At 40.0% G+C, this 24,242-nt stretch overlaps 1 long non-coding RNA gene across 2 annotated transcripts in view; it reads left to right on the forward strand.

The window, feature by feature from the left end:
* LOC148146965 (uncharacterized) overlaps positions 1-24,242 on the forward strand; it is a 372,591-nt gene that overhangs the window by 117,924 nt on the left and 230,425 nt on the right. The window lies entirely within an intron of this gene.

Below are 24,242 nucleotides of genomic sequence, written 5' to 3' on the forward strand. Positions count from 1 at the left end.
CAATCAAGTGGTCAGTTTGTACTAGCTTTTTGAGTGTTGTTGGATCTGCACTCATGCAGACAAGTGAGGCATATTCCATCACACTCTTAACTTGATCTTTCTCGACAGTGGACTATCTTTGGGAGTCAGGAGGTGAGTTACTCATTGCAAAATTCCTAACATCTGACCCGTGTTTCACTACTTTATGCATGCTGAGGCTGCATTTATTTTTTTGATTTGGAGTTATTGTCTCTGGTGTCATAATATTAATTCTATCACTTACATGTCCATAGCATCTGCTCCAACTGTAAATAATGCATGTTGTAATGCATAAAATTATATTAAAACATATAATACAATTTTTTTGTATTTTCACCAGGAAAAAGATTAGCTTCCAACAAGAAAAAACTCATCCTCGAGCTTTTCTCCCTCATCATCCCATGATATAAGTTCAGTTTAAATGTTGCTCAGGATGCTGGAGTTGTGTTCAATTAGTACATTGGGACTTTTACATTTACCTGAAAAGACAGACAGTGTCTCAGTTTAACATCTCACCTAACAGTAGTTTCCTCACAATACTTCGCTGGACTGGTGCCCTAGATTATGAGCTTTTATCTCCAATGTAGAGGTGAGTGTGCTAGCATTGGGCTACGGCTGACACCTTTAATAGTGACAATGTTAATACAAAATGAATAGACTATTTGGGGAATGCATTACAGATGTGTGATTGATCTGGGTATGTGCTGCACCACTTGTGAACATGCTGGGCTGAAGCAACCTGTAATCACAAGTCTCCTTTAAGTTAATTAAATCTACTATGATGGTAGCCTAACATTAACAATGGATTCATTCACAAAACTAATGAGAAACATGGACTTCCTTGAAATATATGCCTCTTTAAAATAACTTTAAAACAGTAACTACTTCTTCTACCCACTCTTAGTGATTTACCTCTTTCGTTGCCAATTCATTGTAGGCAAATAAACCAATCGATTTAAAGCTTCATTGCTTATAAGACCTTCTGGCGACCTCATGAATAATCATTTGGAAATTGCAATTGCAGTTTGTAACCGTGATTATTCACAAGTATTATGTTTTCAATTTATCAACTAAACAGAGTAAAAAGATAATTTTGATTAGGGTCAAGACTAGTTTGTCTGCTTATGTAGTATCACAACCATCAAGTCATTTTCCAATGTGACTGCAGTGTGGACCATCTATTGGATGTACTGCAGTAACTTGTCAATTCTCCTTTAGCGGCATTTCCCAAACATGCAACTTTTACCATAGAATCTCTACAGTGTGGAAGCAGGCCATGCAGCCCATCGAGTTCACACTGACCGTCTGAAGAACATCACACCCAGATTCACCTAATCCCTGTAACCCTACATTCTCCATGGCTAACCCACTTGGTCTGCATATCCTTGAATGCTGTGGGCAATTTAGTACGGTCAGTTCACCTAACCTGCAGATCTTTGGACTGTGGGATGAAACCGGAGCACCCAGAGGAAACCCACGCTGACATGGGGAGAATGTGCAAACTCCACATAGACAGTTGCCAGAGGGTGGAGTCGAATCGGGTCCCTGGCACTGAGAGGCAGGAGTGCTAACCACTGAGCCAGCATGCTGCCCCTAAGGGATACTCAAAGGACAGCAGGCTGTTGGGAACACCATCAGCTCCATGTTCCTCTCTAAGTCACATAGTATTCTGACCTGAGAATATATCCACCATTTGTTGATTGTCACTGAGTCAAAATCTTTGAATTCTCTTTGAAAGACAATTTTAGATATAACCACATTGAACAAACTCAAGAGGCAGCTCACCAGTACTTCATCATGGACATTTATGAATACACAGAAAATGCTAGCTTTACAATGAGTTCTGCATTCTTCAATGAACAAAAATAACGTTGCCCATTTATTCTATGCTCTCAAAAAAATGGACTTTGAAAACAATCTATACTGAATAAAACCGGTAGTGACTATAATATTCTGCAGTGATTTATCTTGGTAGTTTCATCTGAGTAACCAACCGTTACACATGGAATTAAAACTCTGCTGTGGTACGTCTTCTAGGTAGAAGTGAATTCATGGATGTTATAATACTTTTCAAAACTGGGTCAAAGTGGGCAAAGGTTGGAAATGATGAATTACTCATTGGTGTCACAGATTTCTCTGCCCATCACAAAACAGTGGAAAATATCTTTACCTCTGCAGCTTCTTGGCTGGGAAAATTCTAATTTAGAAGAATGAGAGGTGATCTCATCAAACCATATAGGATTTTAAAGGGACTTGACAGGACAAATGCTGAGAGGATGTCTCCTCTCATGACAGAGTTTAGGACCAGCAATACAGTCTCATAATTAAAACAAGGGGTGCTAATTTAAGACTGAGGGGGAGGAATTTCTTCCCTCAAAGATCTGAGTATTTGGAAGTCCTTGCTTCAGAGAGCTGTAGGGGCAGATTCCTTGTGTATATTTAAATTTGAGATAGATAGATAGAATCAAGGGTTACAGCAAAAGGGCAGGAAAGTGGATTTAAGGGCTGTTGGATCAGACATGATCCTATTGTATGGTGGAGCAGGCTGAGGGGCCTACTCTTGTTTCTGTTTCTTGTGGTTTTGTTATTAATTAGGCAGTTTGTGTATTCTTTCTCAAAGATGTTTTCCCAGCCTGTATTTACCTCAAAGTAAACTGCTTTGTTAGATGTTGGGAGATGGCTCTTACCTCATAAAATCTGTACTGAACAGAATGAGAATGAAATTTGGAAGGGGAAAATAACAAAAAATAATGGAAAATAAATGAATGGATGATGTGAATAATTCTATGGCAAGCATATGAAAGTTATCAGGCAAGCCAGGCTGCACTTAATTTCAGTGGAATAAGGTTATTTCAATATTCTTACCTCTGCAAGATAGGAATGATACTCAATCTTCAGCTACAGGATGAACGTTTCACGTAAAAGAAACTAAATAATGTCCCGGAAACTGCATTATGCATGAGAAGGTCATTCAGACCACTGGAGTTTCAATGAACCATATACAATTTGTACCATATGTTTTCTTTTCAATTTATTTAATCTCTTTAGAAAAGTGAGTAAGCACAGAAAAGATTTCCAGCCAAAAAGTTTAAAATTTCAATACAAATACTATTTCCCAAAGGTTGAAATCTCAAACATATTATCACAGATTACAATATCCATTACTGAATCCAGAATGCCTGAGTATATAATACCAAGGCTGATGTCATTGCTTTCCTTTGGGAAATCCAAAACTCTGGCTTTTACTGCAGGAGTCTTTCTGTAAGGAAAAAAGTGATTCCTGTTAATTTCTGTCACTGGGTTAGAAAGGATGGTGGGTTTGAAGTAAGTAACAAGTTGTACTTTCAGACAATAATGAGAGGCTGCTTTAATGATGAACTATTTCCTTTTGGTCCTTTCTTACAAAAGATATGTCCCCAATTATGTCAATTGACAGTCATAGCTTAATTATCCAATACATTAAGTCAAACCGGTATACTAAATATCCACATAGTCTTCTTTTCTAGCAATAGCTTAGACTTTGGGCATAATCTTAAAAGGGTCAGAGAGATGTGGCCCCTGGTGAGATTTCTGGTAGGTGTGGACAAAATGTCCAAAGATACCCATCTTGATGTTGGGAGCACCGTGTTCCATCTTTTATGCTGTTGCCAAGTGGCGAGGCAAATTCCTTGCAAGGGTGCAGTAAGTTTTCAGTTATGGGGGATGACAGCTTGTTAAATGTTTTGTGAACATCACAATCACTCCGAACGCAATATCAAGCTCAATAGTTTTCGGGCCTGAACTCCCCCATGTCCACACACCAGACCTTGTTACCACATAGGAAAAACTGAGGACTGCAGATGCTGGAGATCAGAGTCGAGAGTGTGGTTTACAGTCTCGGTTGGTATCCTCTCATGTGTGAGTGTAGACAAAGTGTTGATTTGCATAATGATTACAATGATTTAGTGTTGGAGGGTGGATGGAGGTTATTAGTTTGTATTGCTGCTCCTCAGATGCTGCATGACCTGCTGTGCTTTTCCAGCACCACACACTTAGCCTGTCATTACACACTGCCTATTGTTAACCACTAACAGTCTCCATTAACAGCTATTCACCCTCCCAGTCAGACAGTCATCGACTCCTCTGTCTGTTCAGCTGTTCTTCTCTCTCTTTGGGCTCTATCGCTACCTAACATTTACTCCTTCCCCATCCCCCCATTCTATCTTCTGCATATAAACCAACATTTTCCTAGCTACCATCAGTTCTAAGGAAGGCTCACTGGACCCAAAACATTAACTTTAATTTCTCTTTATAGACCCTGTCAGACCTGCTGAGCTATTCCAGCAACTTCTGTTTCTCTTTCTGATTTACAACATCTGAAATTCTTTCAGTTTTATCAAAATTTCAGCATTTCGTTGACACTGTGGGCACGAACTGCTTGGAATTATTTTCTTTTGCTTTTTTGACAACAGAAGCTAAAGTTTGGACTTATCTGACTATTTGCCTATTTGTAATGTTGCTCCATTGCACAATGACATGAAATTAGTTACCACTGGGCACTGGGGAAAGAGCAGTGGAGACTTAGACAGGGTCTTCAGAAGGTTGTAAATCAAAACATTAGCTAAAAATATCAACTCTGAATTCCTCTAAAGGTAAAGATATATACTTCCCAGTGAAGCAGTAAGCATTTCAAACCAGAGGAGTTTAGGTTCAAACAGTTTGCCAACTTACTTTCCAATCAATGAGCTTGCTTTTCTCCTGAAGTATAAATTGATGTGGAAGGTTAAAATTTGGAATTCTTGTGTTTGTCCTGATGATGATGAGAGTGCAGAAAAATGTGGTTTGCAGTCTAGGTTAATATCCTTTCACGTGTGAGTGTAGACAACGTGTTGATTTGCACAATGATTACAATGATTTAGTGTTGGAGTGTGGAGGGAGGTATTAGTTTGTATTGTACTCACTTGCCCTGAAGGCACTTGGATATATTATCCTCAACTGTTAAAACTATACCTCTCATAATTTTGTAGACCTCAATCAGTTCCCCCCTCAACATCCATCTTTCTAATTTAAATAATCCTAATCTACTCAACCTCTCTTCATAGCTAGTGCCCTCCATACTAGGCAACATCCTGGTGAACCTCCTCTGCACCCTCTCCAAAGCATCCACATCCTTTCGATAATGTGGCGACCAGGACGGTATGCAGTCTCTGGGCGGTATGTCAGAGACTTCTCCATTTAGAGCTGTAAAGTGCAAGATAACAATGTATGGCAACAAATAACCCTTTTCAGCTATATACTACCATAAAATATAGGAGCAGAAAGAGATCATTCAGCCCACTGACTCTGCTCCACCATTTGATCATTGTTGTTATGTTTCTCAATCCCATTCTCCTACCATCTCTTCATAAGTCTTGAACCTTTTACTAATCAAGAGCCAATTTATCTCTGTCTTAAACACACTCAATGATTTGGCCTCCATAGCCTTCATGGCAGTAAGTTCCACAGATTCCACCAACCTCTGGCTGAAGAAATTCTTCCTCATTTCAGTATACACTGAGGCTGTGTCCTTCGGTCCAAGTTCATCCAGTCCTCTCAGTATTCTGTAAATGTCAATTAGATCCCCCTCATCTTTCTCAACTCAATCGAGTACAGAGGCAGAGTCCTTAACTGCTCCTCATATGACAAGCTCTTCATCCCCAGTAACATTCTTGTGAACCTCCTTTGGATGTCTCCAACACTAACACATCCTTCCTAAGATATAGGGCCCAAAACTGCTCATAAATGACGCCTGACCAGAGCCTTATACAGCCTCAGGAGTACATCCCTGCTGATGTATTCTGGCTCTGGCTTAATGAATGCTACCATTACATTTGCCTTCCTAACTATCAACTGAACGTACATGTTAACCTCAAGAGAATCCTGAACTATACTCCTAAGTTCAGAGTTCCAAAGCCTTTCTCCATTTAGAAAATAGTCTATGCCTCTATTCTTCTGACCAAATGCAGAACCTCATACTTTCCATCTGCCATTTCTTTGCCCACCCTCCTAACCTGTCCAAGTCCTTTTGCACCCTCCCTGTATCCTCAACACTACATGTCCCTCCACTTATCTTTGTGTCACCTGCAAATTTAGCACCAATACCCTCGGTTCTTTCATCCAGATTGTTAATATATAATGTGAATAATTGTGGTCCTGACACTGATCCTGTCGGAACACCACTGGTCACCGGCTGCTATCCTGAAAAAGACCCCTGCATCCTCACTGTCTGCCTTCTGCCAGTCAACCAATGCTTTATCCATGCCAGTACCTTGCCCCTAACACCATGGCTCTTATCTTGTTAAGTAAACTCCCGTGCACCACCTTGTCAAAGGCCTTTTGAAAATCCAAATAGATCACGTCCACTGGCTCTCCATCATCTAACTTGGTCATTAACTTCTCAAAGTTTTCTGACAGATTTGTCAGGCATGACCTTCCCTTGATGAAGCTGTGTTGATTCAGCCCTCCGCTGCCACTCAATTCCAAGTACTTTATAATCACATTTTTAATACTGTACTCGAAAATCTTACCAACGACTGAGGTCAGGCTAACTGGTCTATAAATTCCTGTCTTCTGCCTCCCTCTCTTCTTAAATGGGAATTTTACATTATTCATTTTCCAGGAGGGAGCTAAGGACAGACAAGATTAGGAGCCAATCTGGGACACTGACCCCAGTGATGTTTGAAAGATCACCACCAATGCTTCCACAATCTCCTCAGCTATCTCCTTCAGAACCCTGGAGAGTAGTCCACCTGATTGACCCACCTTCAGTCTTTTCAGCTTCCTCAGTACCTTCAGACACTACACTAACCTCTACCCCCGATTCTCTTGAAGTCCTGGTATGCCACTTATACCATCCACTGTGAAGATGGTACACTGATGCAAAATGTCGATTCATTTCTTCTGCCATTTCTTTGTTCGAGATTACTACTTCCGCTGCCTCATTTTCCAGCAATCCAATATCTGGTCTTGCCTCTCTCTTCCCTTCTATATTTCTAAAAATCTCTTTGTGGTCTTCTTTTATATTACTAGCTAGCTTAATCTTGTATTTCATCTTCTACCTCCTTAATGATTTTGAGCTGTCCTCTACTGGTTTTTAATGTTCCCAATCCTTTGGCTTCCCATTAATCTTCATCATAATGCATGGTGTTTCTTTTGCTTTTTTTGCTGTCCCTGACTTCTGTGGTCAGACATAGTTACCTCCACCTCCCCTTAGTATGTTTCTTCTTCCTTGCGATGAATTTTTGCTGTGCCTCCCAAATTATCCTCCAAAATGCATGCCATTGCTGCTCCATTGTCTTTCCCCCCACCCTCACCTTCCAGTCAAATCTGGATAGCTCTCCCGCATGTCATTATAGTTGGCTTTACTCAATTGTAATACTGTTACATCTAGTTCAAGCTTCTCCCTCGCAAATTACCATATTATTGTCACTGCCTATTGGGATTCCTTCACCTTAAGTTCCCTAATCAAGTCTGCCTCATTATACATCACTAAATCCAGAAGTACCTTTTCCCTAGTGGGTTCTGCCACAAGATGCTCCAAGAAACCATCTTGTACAATTGCACAAATTCCTTTTATTGAGATCCGCTTCCAACCTGATTTTCCCAGCCATCTGCATATTGAAGTTCCCCATGATAGTGCCTTTCTTACAACCTTTTATATTTAGAGTCATAGAGGTGTACAGCACGGAAACAGACCCTTCGGTCCAACCCGTCCACACCGACCAGATATCCCAATCCAATCTAGTCCCACCTGCCAGCACCCGGCCCATATCCCTCCAAATGCTTCCTATTCATATACCCATCCAAATGCCTCTTAAATGTTGTAATTGTATCAGCCTCCACCACATCCTCTGGCAGCTTATCCCATACACATACCACCCTCTGCGTGAAAAAGTTGCCACTTAGGTCTCTTTTATATCTTTCCCCTCTCACCTATGCCCTCTAGTTCTGGACTCCCCAGTGCCTATTTATCCTATCCATGCCCCTCATAATTTTGTAAACCTCTATAAGGTCACCCTTCAGTCTCTGACGCTCCAGGGAAAACAACCGCAGCCTGTTCAGCCTCTCCCTTTAGCTCAGATCCTCCAATCCTGGCAACATCCTTGTAAATCTCCTGATTTATTTTCTGCCCCACATCCTGACTACTGCTGACAGATTATACGCAACTCTCATCAAAATCTTTTTTCATTTCTTGTTCCTCAACTCTACCCACTATGAAGAAACTGAGAACTGCAGATGCTGGAGATCAGAGCCAAAAGGCGCAACGCTGGAAAAGCACAAGAAGTCAAGCAGCATCCGAGGAGTAGGAGAGTCGATGTTTTGAGCATAAGCTCTTCATCAGGAATTCTGATGAAGAGAGTATGCTTGAAATGTCGACTCTCCTGCTCCTCAGATGCTGCCTGACCGGCTGTGCTTTTCCAGCGCCACACTTTTAGACCCCACTCAGATCTATGCCTTCCACCCCTATATCACTTTGTACTATTGACTTAATTTCATTTCTCAGTATCAAGACAATGCCACTCCATTTGCCCATCTGTCTATCCATTTGACAGGATGTGTATTCTTAGATATTCAATCCCAATGTTCAAGTTGTGTACTACTAAGTGACATTTAGAACGGTCGGCACAAATACCCATAAGAACTTCAGTGCCAGCAAAAAATAAAGAAGTAAAATGATCCCGTAATAGCTTTAAAACTGTCAAATCAGTTTACTTACTATACTCGTGAAATGAACTAATGGTCAGAGTTGCTTCCCTAGCAACCCTAGTTACCTATTATTCATGGTATATACATCATTGAGCAATGTGCAAGCACAGTTTTTGGGAAATGGTATTTCAAATGTTCAATGCTTCCTCTATATATTTTAATGATGTTTCAAGTAGCTACTATTTGTTCTTACTTTTCCCAACCTTGGAAATGTGGTGTGAAAACTGAGCAAATGTGCACCATTAAGGATCCCTACTAAACTTTCTGATGACGTTCACTGGTTTTATTCTGATCAATTTTTGGAATTTCTAATCTAAACTTTACTGGCCATGTTCCCAAATGGAAAATGTCTTGGTGCTGCTGACATCTGTACTATATAGGGTATTATCTTCATTAGAAGACAGATACACTTGTATCTACTACTATGCATCAAAGTGTTTTACACTCGATCCTTTTGAAATGCAAATGTATCATCTTATTGCCATACAGAAGTTATTACACCAGAATGATGGCAGATTAAACTGTTTGAGATTTTGTTTGGATTGAGGTGGAAGTGACTCTTGTATGGTGGTTTCCAATCCAATAGTGGCTGGCTGCTCCTCACCACTTTGCCCATCCTGTGCTGTTGAAGTGAACCGATTGGGTGGGATAGATGTAGAATTGCTTTGAGAAGTAGCGGTGTCTTGCCTTTACTGGCAGCCTGCTCTCAAATGTAACATTAGGAGGCCTATTGATCTACAAAGACACAGAACTGAGAACAGAAAAGCCGGAAAAACCCAGTTTAAAGTTGTTAACCAGTCAATCCTTTAGTGTGTTGAAGCTGTCAAGCTTTGTGGATTAGAGCGTCAAACATACATACAGTAGCCTGAACTTTGCCAAGAGATACTTTAACTAGGTTTTCTATCTAGTTTTCTTTTGAAATTGACCTTGGACTTACCATACACTCTGCATTGGACTATAGTTTAGATAAGCATAAACCATTTCGAACATGGGAGAAATGGATCCTCCACATTCACCACCAGTCCCTGCACAGAGCCTTGCATTTCTTCAAATTGTCACATAAACCATCAATGTTCCACCAGCAGCTTTCAGTTACATGCAGATACCATGTCAAACCTGTACTTAGTCAAGGTGATATGAGTCCATCTTGCAGTGAACAGCACCCTGATCCTCTATTTGTTCCCAGCTTGTTTACTTCTCACTTGTGCTTGGTGTTGCTCCCTGCACTGTCTTCTCGAAAGAACGATTTTAATTCCCCATAAAGAATATCATGAGATACTGACACTTACAACTAAATACAGTGAGTGCTTAATCTGTGACACTGGATGATGTACATATCGTGGGATATAAATTGGAACAGAAGAACAACATACATTTATTATTGTGATGATTGCAAGCCATCCATTCAAACAGAAATCACATCATAAAAGACTTGTGGTGTCTGTGTGACAGGAAGTGTGCCAGCAAGTGAGTGAAGTAAGAAGCAGCTTAGAATACCTGTATCAGAGTTTTTCCTCAACCCCCTCTGTGCCTCTATTGTCTAAGGTAATGGTTCTGTATTAATGTTGTTATACATTTTCTACACCCATTCTGATTATGTCACACAGACTTTGGGTAGAGGCAGTGGGTTCGACACTAACCTTTGTAGGAAACAAATATATTACGTGCCAAGAGTCCTAGCAATTAGGTTTGACTAGAAACATATTTATACTTATTGCTATAATGTAATAAACTATCTTATTAACAAAGACAAATGTATTTTCTATAAATACTCTGCACCAGAGTATCCTCTACCACTGATGATTAGATATGCCTGAAGCACAATGTGAACAAAAGAGGATTAGTAGCGGCAAATTACCCACAGAAACCTCACCCCGTGTACCAGTAGAGGTGTCATATTGCACAAGATACCAGCAATGGCGATCGGATTCATGCCACATAGTTGCAGCAATGTGATCTGAGTTCCATGCAGAGATCCCCAGCACAAGGAGAGAATTCCAGCAAAACAGGAAGAAATACATTTTTCAAGAAAAGAGACTAACCTGGAGAAATGGTTTTACATAGTTTGGGCCATCGGAGCAGTTAAAGCAGAGCTGTGCTAAAATAAGTCATGTACCACAAGCTTACCCAATAGCAGTCAATATATCCAGTGAACCTTTGTTTTGAATAATGCTATGGGATAAGTTGAGCTGCCTGAACAGGTACTTAGTTTGACTTCTCATCCAAGAGGAGAGCACCCCAAATCATCCAACAGTCATTATTGCTATGATTTGTTTTTCATTCTCTCCCTAATTGCCCTTGAAAAGGTGGTAGCAAGTTGCCTTCTTGAATTGCTGCAATCCATGTTCTTAGGTTGGGAATTCCAGGATTTGACGCAATGACAGGGTTAATGTAATATAGTTCCAAGTCACGACGTTGTGTGTTTTGGAGGGGAACTTGCAGAAAATGATGTTCTCATTCTGCCCAAATGGTAGGTATCATGCATTTGGAAGGTGCTATCTAAAAAAATCTTGGTGGGTGTAGCAATGCATTTTGTATACAGTACACACTGCCCTCCCTTGTGCATTCGTGAATAGTGCCAAACACAAACTGAACGTCACTGAGCTAATTATTTGCTGTTTGAATATTGCTTGGTAACACTGCCGATGGTCCCTTCCATCAATAGACAATAGACAATAGGGGCAGGAGTAGGCCATTCTGCCTTCGAACCTGCACCACCATTCAATATGATCATGGCTGATCATCCTTAATCAGTATCCTGTTCCTGCCTTATCTCCATAACCCTTGATTCCACAATCCTTGAGAGCTCTATCCAACTCTTTCTTAAATTAATCCAGAGACTGGGCCTCCACTGCCCTCTGGGGCAGAGCATTCCACACAGCCACCACTCTCTGGGTGAAGAAGTTTCTCCTCATCTCTGTCCTAAATGGTCTACCCCATATTTTTAAGCTATGTCCTCTGGTTCGGCACTCACCCATCATCAGAAACATGTTTCCTGCCTCCAGAGTGTCCAATCCTTTAATAATCTTATATGTCTCAATCAGATCCCCTCTCAATCTTCGAAACTCAAGGGTATACAAGCCCAGTCGCTCCAGTCTTTCAGTGTAAGGTAATTCCGCCATTCCAGGAATTGACCTCGTGAACCTACACTGCACTCCCTAAATAGCCAGAATGTCTTTCCTCAAATTTGGAGACCAGAACTGCACACAGTACTCCAGGTGTGGTCTCACCAGGGCCCTTCACTTTGCTGATGATCAAAAGTAGAGTGATAGGTCACTATTTGATCAGATTGCATTTGTCCTGCTTTTTGTAGGCAGGGCATACTTGGGCATAGCTGTACTAGAACATCTTGGCAAGAGACGCAGACATTTCTGCAGCACAAGTCTTCAGTTCTTCTGTGACGATGTTGTCATGGTCTATAGCCTTGGCCAAAATCCAGTGTCTTCAACGATTTCTTGATATCATTTCAAGTGTTTCAAAAAGGTTGAAGATTGGCATCTGTCATGCTGTAAACCTCGGGAAGAGGCCGAGATAGGTAATCAGCTCTACATTTCTGGCCAAAACTGGTTACAAATACTCAGTGTTGTCTTTTGCATTGGTGTTTTGGACTCCTCCGACACATTAGATTGGAATATTGTGGAGTCTCAATCTCTGGTTAGTTAGTCCATCACGATTCAAGACTAATTTTGGAAGGAATGCAGAGCCTTGATCTGGTGCGTTGGTGTGGGATCACTTTGTTTTGTCCATTGCATGCTGTTTCAGTTGTGTGGCAAGCATATAATCATGTATTTTTATAGGTTCACTAGATTAATACCTTATATTTAGATGTGGCTAGAGCTGCTACTGGCATGTCACCTTGTACTCTTCAGTGAATCAAAACTGGTGTCCTGGTTTGATGACAATGATAGAGTGAGGGATATGCTGGGCCATGAGGTTACAGGTTGTATTTGAATACAATTCTGTTGATGATGATGGTGCACAACACCTCATTGAGCTAGCAGCTATCTCTCAAGTGCCAACCTAGATTATACCATCAATGAGATAAGGGCTTTATTCCTAAAACCTTCATTGTCAAAGGAAGAGTGTTAACAACTAAGCAATGTTGTTACTTCAGCATTTTTGATTTAGAAAGAACACTAAGCCAAACATATTGTCTAGATTCATGTTGAGGATATAACATGAACCAAATGTACAGTCACAACTGATTTATTGTTTATTCCATCACAGAGCATTTCACAATTCATAATTATCTGGAACACTATTATACGAAAAGAGAAAGAAATTAGGTTTCACTTCAATAAAAATGTATTTCCTTTTTTTATTTAAAAGTTTGTAGAACATCATTACAAGGTTTATTTGCAACAAAAAGTGCATCATTATTATGCCTCCAGGGGAGTTATATTACCTTATCTTACAGTGACACATGTAAATAATGAAAGTTCATCTCATACAGTTTTACAGTGGTGTATATATAACAGTCTTTGTAATTCTCAGAACTCATTGTACATTTAAAAATGGGATTCAATTCTTGTATAGCATCTCACGACAATGACCACTGAGGAAATGTATGAAACGGTATGGTCTTGAAATAAGCTCTAAGTCTTCCCTGATGGTGCCACAGCCTTGAATTTTAACCTTCAAGGCAATAAGATGAAAAGAAAAATTCTTCTATAATATCTCGCTTATATCAATAAAGGTTTAGATACTGAAGCTATTTCAAAGAAGACTATGAACAATTCATCCATTACATTGCATCCTTTATTTCTAATCGTGTTCAGCAAACTGCAAAGGAAATGAGTGGAGAAGCAGTGCATAAAGAGATAATGCCTTACTTAGAACCATCTAGTGACCGAGTGACTAACATTGAAATTTACCAATGGACATGACAGTCAATATACATTTTTATTGCTTTCCTTTATGTTCCTGTCCACAAAGCTAGACAATTTTAGTGACAAACTAGTAAATGATCAAAGTGAATATTTTTGAATTCTGGTATGTTTTCCAGTTTTTCTTTAATTTAGTAATTTTTAAATATCAAGCTGTTGCCTCCAGCCATGGCATTTTGCTTCGACTTGCCTTTCCTTCATTTAACATTGTGCTGCAGTTCCTCTGCTTTTATGTGTAGATTGCTGTTCACTATCAAATAATTAGTATAGATTGAATTCTTGCTTTTTACTGATTATTGCAGACAACTTTCCAAGAAAAATTTAACATAATGTTTCAGCATGATTGGAAAAAAATTACAATTTTTTTTCTGCTTTAAGATATAAGATAAAGTGATATCAAGGTATTTGTTCCCTGAAAGGATAGGTTAATACTCAATAATAAACAAGTACAAACTAGGAAGTTTCAAAATGCTGCTAAATCTTTCTGACAGTGATTGAAGTATATGATATTCAAATTTTTTTCAACACAAAACTGAAAAGTTATTCAACAATATTTCAAAATCCTTCAGCAGTAACACAGAAAACAATGGACATCAAGCATGATAATTCCAGTAATTGAGGAATGCAGATTTCCATACAGAAATAATGAATATCTGGGCTGACCATGACACTGTGAATTTATTGAGGCAATTGGATAGTTTACATAGACTGCATTGGAGTAATTCCAGTGATGGTTTTCGATATATAGAGAATAATACAAATCTTAGAAGAGAATACATTATGTATGGTAGGAATAATGTCACTTGCCCTTCTTTTATTAATGCACATTTAGTTTATCTACCAATGTTTAGAATGTTTGCAGCTGAAATATACAGCTGTTAAGGCTGGAAGAGGTTATTCCCTCCTATGATTTGAAATAATATTGCATGCTTTCCACTGCAAAACAATCACTCTGCTTTCCCTCAGGAAGCAGCAACCCCATTAGTGAAAAACTTTGAGGGATGTTTCGGGTTGCAGGTTTCAGGCAGTGCAAATGTTCTACTGGCCCCAAATGGTAATGGTGGGCTTTACCACAGGAGAACTCTTTACCAGGGTGCTACAGATGGCTGTAGTAAGACAAAGCACCCATAACATTTGCAGGCTGGAAAATCTATTGGTTGTACATAGCAAAATCAAATTTGTTCATCAGTTTTAACTGGGTTGACTGAAATAAGGTTTTCTTTCTGTGCCCTCAAGTTTGCAGTGACCCTCTGCAACACTATTCTGGAGCTGAACTTTGGAAAGGGAATACATTTGCAGATGAGAGATATAATTTTTGCTCAATTGTTCTTTTTGAATAGAATTCACGACTGACTGGTGCTGTTTGATTTATATCATGTCAAATCAGCAGCTTGGGTGAAGTTGGTAAACACTTTGAGTAAAACGTTTGGCTTCTTCATGTCTGATTTATTGGGCTGAGTGCATTGTCCCCACCAATGGTAGCTGCAGCACCCATGCACCTTTTGGTGTGACTGGCATCAGACTTCGTTTTAATGAAGCTATTAGCTGACATGCAGGAGTATCTGTATGTGGAGTGGGCAGAATGAGATGATAGTCAGTGTACGATACTAATTTCACATTAACTATGCCATTTTTAAGCTCCACTTTCCAGCCGACACCCTGTCTAAGCCCTGCACAGTTGACTGCTGCTCTTAGGAGGCTAGCACTACTGCCTTACAGTGCTAAGGGTCCTGGGTTCAATTCCAGCTTTGGGTGACTGTGTGGAGTTTTCATATTCTCTCTGAGTCTGAATGGACTTCTGCTGGGTGCTCTGGGTTCCTTCCATAGTCCAAAGATGTGCAGGTTAGGTGGATCGGCCATGCTAAATTGTCCATTGTGTCCCGGGTTGTGCAAGCTAGGTGGATTAGCAATGGGAAATGCTGGGTTATGAGAAGAGGGTGGGGATGAGGGTCTCAGTGGGATTCCCTTTGGAGGGTGGGTCCAGACTTGATGGGCCGAAAGGCCCGAATCTGCACTGTAGGGATTCTATGATTTGAACATGCACTCAACAACAAGAAGATGCCCAATTAGCAAAAATGATAATTAACTATTTGCAGGATAGTTGTTGATTCATTGAGGACTGTTGCTGCAGTTGTGGTACTGTGTCACATAGTGAAGGACTTTACTCTGACTTCATTGATTGTTCACAAGTCGCTTATTCCCAGACATGGGTTCAGTACTTTACATCCCCTTAGACAACAGCATAATATGGAGCATGAGCAGAGGCAACAGACACCAAGAGAAGCTGCCAGAGTAAGGAGGTGTGGGTGGAGAGGGTGACAAGGTGTTCAAAAAATAATTCTGCACCCTGGACCTCAGCATATAACAGTGTGTCAGACACCTGCTTATGGATATTCTCATTGAAATCTTCCAACTGCAGCCTCAGAATTGGGTAACAATAGCAGTGCCAGTGGCTGCGAAGATAACTATTTCAATGAAATTTTATGTAGTAGCCCTTTTCAAGCTGGAACTGCTGATATTTCCAACATCTCGCAGTTTGCTGTCCACTGTTGCATAAGAGAGATTACTGATGAGATTCTATATTCTGGGAGAGAATCTGCTTCAGTTGTGTTGGCATCACAGACTAATATCTGTACTCTGTCAACATTTATATGGATAGCACTAGCTCAAACAGGCATGACCTGCTGAGATGGTATTCCAGATAATGAAAACTTGTAAATTGAAATAAATAAGTGATGGATCTTGAAGGTTTCAAGTGATGGGGCTGTGACTATTTCCTGCAGATTTACACAATTTTATAGAATATAGTCAGTTTCTTTTGCTGTCGTAATTCCTTTCTAAATCATTGGTCAGGATGTGACACTGTGTTTCCACACTCATGCATGCAGAATTCTGCAGCATATCTTTGGATTACTTCAATTTTTTTAATATCTCTTGCACAAGGATTCTACACACAATTTGTATATTCCGAGGATTGGATGAGTTGAAAATATTTTACTCTTCTCTTGCTAGAGAAGAGCAGGCAAGCTAAGGCAACAGATTTCCAAGGATTTCAGGCTTGTCCAAAGTGCCATTTGACTATACAAACATGTTTTCTGGGCATTGCATACCAAGTTTAAAATGCAGCTCAATTGTAAGAGATTTCAGTCCTTTAGCATCTGTTGTTGTTAGGCCATATGAAGGTGAATTCCTATATCTTGGTAGCAATCATGATATCTTCATTCTGTGTCTTCAGCTGCCTCTGCATTGGAGCCACCGTGATAAACTAGATGATAAGCCTTTGGCAAAATGTGCTGTGGCTGTAAGTATGATAGTAAATGATGTCATTTTATTCTGCATCATGTTTTCCTGCTTTTTACTTTGTTTCTCTTCCAACACTGCTCCATCAGTTTGTTGACCTTCAGGATTTGAAAGGCAGAAAGGTACAAGGATAGTGTTGCTTACATTATCGGCAGCTTCTAAATTAAAAAAGAGTAGGATGAGAGGGAGATGATATGAGGAGGAGGATTATATCTGAGGATTCCCTAGCTTCAGCCTCAGTGTTCCAATGATGACATTCACCATATCTCCATTGGGATAAGGGCATTTACTATGTCTCCTTCGCTCTAGTTTACTGTTGCTGTATGATTGAATTTTCCTGACTCAAAATGGAAGAGTTTTTTGAACCATTGTTAATACATCAAAATATGAAGGAGCCACATGGAACCAGTGACCTCCTAATGGCCCAATAGCTTGCCATCATAAAACACCTCCAAAAGGCCACCAGCCTCCCTGACTTGGCAGGTCACTGGTCTGACACGGGTGCTGGTGCTGTCCTGGTGCTATCTTCAGCCTGGCCCCCAAGTTGTGTATTATGTGCGTCAATTGCCTGTCTCTGCTATCTGGTGGGGAAAAGTCCTCTCTGAGAAATAGTCTGTAGAAAATTTGCATGGAGACAGTAACACACAAGGTAACCAGTACACTGCATTGCAGCATGTATTTACTGGCTTACACACTTTCTAACTCACCTCTGCCTTTGTAGCCAAAACCAGCATCAGACAGTTACACAATGTGACCAATAGAAATCTATCTTCTCTCCTCGACGATTATATTCAGCGATGGTTTCTGTGCTACATTCATCAATCATTTTGTTAAATTAGCCAAAGTTAAAGAATTATTGCCAACACCTACACAGAAAACAACCACGACAACAGAGTGACAACTTCAATCTTAATTTTATGATACAATTCCAGATTTTTATTTAAATTGAAGTCACATCCTACAAATTCTAAGTTCTCAGTACTCCACTGGCCCATGTTTTGTCTGATTTGATGCCGGTTGAATGTTTCATCACAAACTATATGACATTGCTAAAAATAGAAACGATAAGATGCAAGCTCATCCATGCTAGTTATTTTTTTATCAAATCTCTCAGCTGTTTCATTGACTGCTTGCATGAAAATTTCTGCTTCATCCTATAAGATCTTGATTGACATCCAATACAACTGCAGAATTCTACCACAATTAGTTTGTTATGTGTTATTGTAGGAATTAAATTCAGCAGCAATGACATCATCTATTCTTTGCTCAACAATTCTGTATTACACATGGTAACCATCTGGTTAATGCCTGGTCTGTGTCAGTTAAAACTAGTTTACTCTTGTTGGAGTTTACATCCTGTCTTTCTTTGAGCCATTCTGCACATATTTGATCCTCCCTGAGTATCCTTTAAATTCGTTCATGCAGTTCTTAGCCCAAGCATTGTAATTTCACCATAAGCTTTCATCTCAGTGAGTAGGTTTCAGTCCAATGCACATCCCACAACCTGCATAGAAAACTTAGTCTCACATTTTGATAGCTAAAACGATCCACAACATGTTAAATAATCACTAACGTTTTGAATCGCCTATGTTAACGGTTCCTTTAAAAACACAAGGATCTGGATCCAAATCCTTGCCAAAAATACAATGTTCTTCTTTGGGCCATACCCTATCTGTATACCACAATTTGCTGAAATCTATCTATTAACTTAAGGTGCACTGTTTATCAGCTAACGGGAGCAAAAAACATTACCTCTATCCACTTGCAGTGGTACAGTTGATAAACCAAGATAGTTCAAAGAAAGATTGTAGAGTGACTTGATAAGGGTATTTAGAATTGTAAAAGGGTAGCATAAGAGTCGATAGATACAGATGGTCCTTAATGGTACCATTGCATCCGATACAACTGCAGAATAGACATAAAGATTCAATGTCATCTCGGGAAGAATGATCAGCCAGAGAGCATGATCCACTTTGGTATCACTGACTTAGGTAGGAGTGGAGATGATGTCATGAATGCAGATTTCAGGAAGCTATATAGAAGTGTGAAAAGCATGATCTCTAAAGCAATAGTCTAAGGATTGCTCCCAGTCCCATGAACTTGTGAGCATAGAAATAGGAGAATTGGGCAATTAAACACATGGCTGCAAAGCTGGTGTAGGACTGTGGGCATTAGATTTCTAGGACATTAGGACCAGTTCTGGGGAAGGTGATACCTGTAAGCCAGATAGTACACCTGAACAACAGCGGGATAAATATCTTTGCAGAGGTATGGAAACAGTTTAAACTAAATTGGCAGAAGGATGGGAACCTGAGGGAAATTGAAAGCAGGGAATAGTAGAGAATAAGGTAATAGTAACTCAGAATACAGACAAAGCAAAATTTTAAAAAAATGAACATCACAGAAATTTGCCAGTTAAGTTAGATATGTAATTGCAAGGAGAGCAGTGAATAAAGCCAAAGAGCTAACAGCATGATATGATTGTTATAATGGGATCTTGACTTAAAGAGGAGCAAGGATGGCAGATCAACATTCCCAGAGATAAAGTTCCAGGCTGTGCAAAGACGGGATAGGGTGCAATAGAGTGTAGTACTACTATTGGTTAATAAATTAATCACAGCTGTGAGGAGGGGTGATATTCTAAATAAAGCATCAAGTGAGGCATTTTGTTTGAGTTCAGAAACAAAGTACAGTAACACTGCTAGGTATAAATCCCAAATAGTTGGAGAGCAAATATATAAGTAAAGTTTTTGTGCAAAAATAATAGGACAATAATACCTAAATAGCAACTGAGATAGAAACAGGGTAAAAGACACCAAGAGCTTTGCATTGATTTCAAGAGATTTTTTTTGGCCAGTGTGTTAAAAACCCAATGAGAGAGAATGTGATTCTAAACTTAGTCTTGGAAATGAAGCTGGACAAATGGATGAAGTTACAGTGGGTGACCATCTTGGAGATAGTGATCATAACAGTTAGATTTAACATCATTATGGAAAGGGAACAGATAGAACAGGAGTAAAAGTTGTAAATTGGGGGAAGGCAAATGTTATAAACTGAAAAATGATCTCTCAAAGGTTGACTGGATAGTTACTTGAAAGAAAATCAATGGCAAACCAATGCGAATAATTGAAAAGCAAGATTCTATTAATACAGCAAAGCATTGTTCCCAAAAAGAGCAAGTGTTGTACTGCCAAATCTAGAATTGTCTTGTATTTTTTTAGATTAGATTACAGTGTGGAAACAGGCCCGTCGGCCCAACAAGTCCACACCGACCCGCCGAAGCGAAACCCACCCATACCCCTACATTTACCCCTTACCTAACTACGGGCAATTTAGTATGGCCAATTCACCTAACCTGCACATCTTTGGACTGTGGGAGGAAACCGGAGCACCCGGAGGAAACCCACGCAGACACGGGGAGAACGTGCAAACTCCACACAGTCAGTCGCCTGAGTCGGGAATTGAACCCGGGTCTCTGGCGCTGCGAGGCAGCAGTGCTAACCACTGTGCCACCGTGCCGCCCACAAGTATCCAGAAGCATACAGAACACAATAAAGCAACAAAAAGGAACTATGACAATCTCAAATACAAAAATACTTTAGGAAGCTTAGAAGAGTATAAAAATCTATGAGTGAAGTGAAAAATGTAATTAGGAAAATAAAGAGAGGATATGACAAAGTTTTGTACGTAAAATTTAAGAAAATCCAAAGATGTTTCATCAGTGCATTAAGAGCTAGAGGATGATATAAGAAGTTTTGGACCTATCAGAGGTGTTCATAGTAACTTAGGTGTAGATGCAGAAGATATGGGCTGGATTCTAAATGAGTATTTTGTCTCTGTCTTCACAAAGGTTTGACATAGACATTCTAATTAAAGAAGAGGAGTGTGGAATATAAAATGAAATAAGCATAGTGAAAAGATGTAGGGCCCTTGTTGCACAATGGCAGTATCCTGCCCTGGACCAAGAGGCCTGGGTTCAAGTCCCACCTGCTCCAGAGACCTCCACGAAAGGTGTGATACCACAGCGGTTGGATGAATTGCATCATAGGCTGTTAAAGGAAGATAGGGATAAAATAGTTGGTCCTCCGAGGATCATTTTCCAGTTGTCACTAGATAGCCTCCCAGAAGACTGGTAGTCTGTAAATATTGTACCATTATTCAAAAAGGATTGAAGACTGGGACAAAAAAGGCCAGTCAGTCTGACCGCGGAGGTGGGAAAATAATCATAATCAATATTGAGAGATAGGATAAACCATTACTTAGAAAGGCACAGATAGTCAGCATGGTTTTGCCAGTGGAAGGTTGCATCTTTCTAACTTAATTGCATTTTTAAAGGAATTAGCAAGGAGGGTAGATTAGGATAAGGTCATAAGACAATAGGAACAAGGAATAGAAGTAGACCCTTTGGCCCCTTGAGCCTACTCCACCATTCAACAAGATCATGGACAATCTGACACACTTCACATCCAATTGCCTGCCCTTTCCCCATTACCCTTTACACCCCTTCTGATCAAGAATCTGTCTCAGCTTTGAATATACACAAGACTCTGCCCCACAGCTCTCTGTGGCAATGAGTTCTAAAGATTCACAGCCTTCTGAAAGAAGAGATTCTACCTCATTCCAGTCTTAAATCAGTCTTAAAGACTCTGCACTCTTGATCTAGACTCTCCCATGACAGCATTTGTCCTGTCAAGCCCCTTAAGAATTATATTTTTCAATGAGATCACCTCTCATTCTAAATTTCAATGAGTAGAGTCCCAACCTATTTAACCTTGTTATAAGGCAATCCCTCCATACTGGGGAATCATCCAAATGAACTTGCTCTGAACTGCCTCCAATGAAATAATATCTTTTCTTAAATTAGGGCACCAAAACATACATAATGCAATGGATGTTGTCGGCATAGATTTTAGTCAGGCATTTGAAATGCTTCCATATAGCAGACTGGTCACTCAGAAAAATCAAAGTCGATTTGACATAGGGGAAATTGGATCAATGACAGAGATTGATGGGTGTTTTTGTGAATGGACAGAGCTTTCTGATAGTGTTCCACAAGGCTCAGTTTGGGTTGTGGTATGTCTTGCCGTTTGTGATATAGAGTTATAGAGTCATACTGCATGGAAACAGACCCTTCGGTCCAACCAGTCCATGTCAAACATAATCCCAAACTAAACTAATCTCTCCTGCCAGCTCCTGGCCTATATCCCACCAAACCTTTCCTATTCATGTACTTATCTAAGGGCCTTTTAAGCATTGTAACTGTACCTGCACCTCTAAATTTTGCATAATGCCTTTAAAGGGCATTACTTTGGAAACCCACAATTTTTAGGTTTAATTGTGAGAACCATGATTAGGAATTTTGCAGATGACATAAAAATTGACCAGAGAGTTAATAGTGACGAGAATGGTTGTTGACTGCAGGAAGTTATCAAAAGTTTACTTAAGTGGGCAATAAAGTAGCAAATTGAATTCAGTCCAGAGAAGTACGAGGTTATACATTTTGGAAGGTCAAACAAAGCAAGGGAAAGACAAGATGGTATAGACTGGGTAGAGGAAGTGAGAGACTCTTCAGTTCATGTCTACAGGTCCCTGAAGATGGCAAGATACATAGATAAGAATTCACTACCCAGGTCGGTGGTTGAGCTAGAAACCTCCAACTAATTTAAAATGAAACAAAAACAGAATTTGCTGGGAAACCTCAACAGGTCTGGGAGCATCTGAAAAGAGAAATTAGGAGTTAACATTAACTCTGATTTCTCTTCACAGATGCTGTCAGACCTGCTGAGCTTTTCCAGCAACTTTTGTTTTTCTTTCTGGCATACAGCATCACAGTTTAATTTAAAATGAACCTGGGTCTGAATCTGAAGCACAGTAAACTAGAAGGCCACCAACTAGTTGCTGGTAAGTGGGATTAGGCTGGGCAGCTAGTTTATTCAGTTAGTACAGACATGATGGGCTTAATAGCCTTCTTTTGTGCTGTAACTTTGTATGGTTCTACAAGGGAATAAGATGGAGGGCTGGAGGAGTTTGTGAACCTTCAGGGTGTAACATCAGAAATAACAATTGAAATAAGGGAAAGGGTACAGCATGGCCTTCCTTCACCAAGATCAAGGTGAAGAACACCTCCAAAATGATTTCACATTATAAGCCCAACAGACTGGCTTAAAGCAACTGAATTAGTGAAGCTATAGTTTTATTACATTGGATTATATTACTTTGTAAAATAGTTTGGGGCTTGTGTTGTCCAGAATTCCATTCTAAGGGAATTCTGGACAACACAAGCCTCAAACTATTTTACAAAATAATATAATCCAATGTAATAAAACTATAGCTCCATGAAAGCAGGAGAAAGTGAGGACTGATGCTGGAGATCAGAGTCGTGAGTGTGGTGAAGGGCTTATGCCTGAGATGCCAACTCTCCTGCTTCTTGGATGCTTCCTGACTTGCTGTGCTTTTCCAGCACCACACTCTTGACTTAATGAAAGCAGGAAAGGACTGCAGTTATAACAGGCAAAAGAGTTTACATTCTGTAAAATCAAGGCTTTCATTTTAAATCAAATTCTGTTTTTATTACAATGAAGTATGGATTTTTTTACTTGCATTTTGCAGATGACATTTCATCCATTTTTCTCTGAAAGGTGAAAACCAGTCGCCTTGCAAATGGATGTTGATGCTTGCAATATGGAGATCTGCTCCAGTGAACTGCATCTGAAGTGTCAACTTTATCTTGCCCTACAGTGACTCAGACATTTGCTGCACTTAGTGAAAGAAAGTTCTATCTTTCCAAACATGCCTCAGTTCAGCAAAAGTGTGAAATCCTCTCCAATCTGTTTGCATCCACTGCTCTTTGAAATAGGGCAGAATGGTAGCTCAGTGGTAAGCATTGGTCTCTCACAGCACCAGGGACCTGGGTTTGATTCCACCCTCAGGCAACTGGAGTTTGCACGTTCTCTCTGTGTCTGTGTGGTTTCCTCCCAGTGTTCTGGTTTCCCCACACGATACATAGATGTGCAGGTTAGATGGATTGACCATGCTAATTTGCTCATAGCATTCAAGGACATGCAGGCTAGATGGGCTAGCCATGGGAAATGCAGGGATAGGGTAGGGGGATGGGTCTACGTGGGAAGCTCTTCAGAGTGTCGCGTGGACCCATTGGGCAAATGACCTGTTTCCACACTGTAGGGATTCTGTGAGTACTTTTTGGTCAACAAAGCATTTGCCTCCATGAAGGTGTTATTTCGAATCACAGAATCCCTATGTTGTGGAAAGAGACCATTTGACCCATTCAGGCTACACCAACCTTCCAAACAGCAT

Source organism: Chiloscyllium plagiosum, unplaced genomic scaffold (assembly GCF_037043375.1).
Source record: "Chiloscyllium plagiosum isolate Xiang-an unplaced genomic scaffold, Cpla_swu_hap1 HiC_scaffold_18, whole genome shotgun sequence".
Taxonomy (NCBI): Eukaryota; Metazoa; Chordata; class Chondrichthyes; order Orectolobiformes; family Hemiscylliidae; genus Chiloscyllium; species Chiloscyllium plagiosum.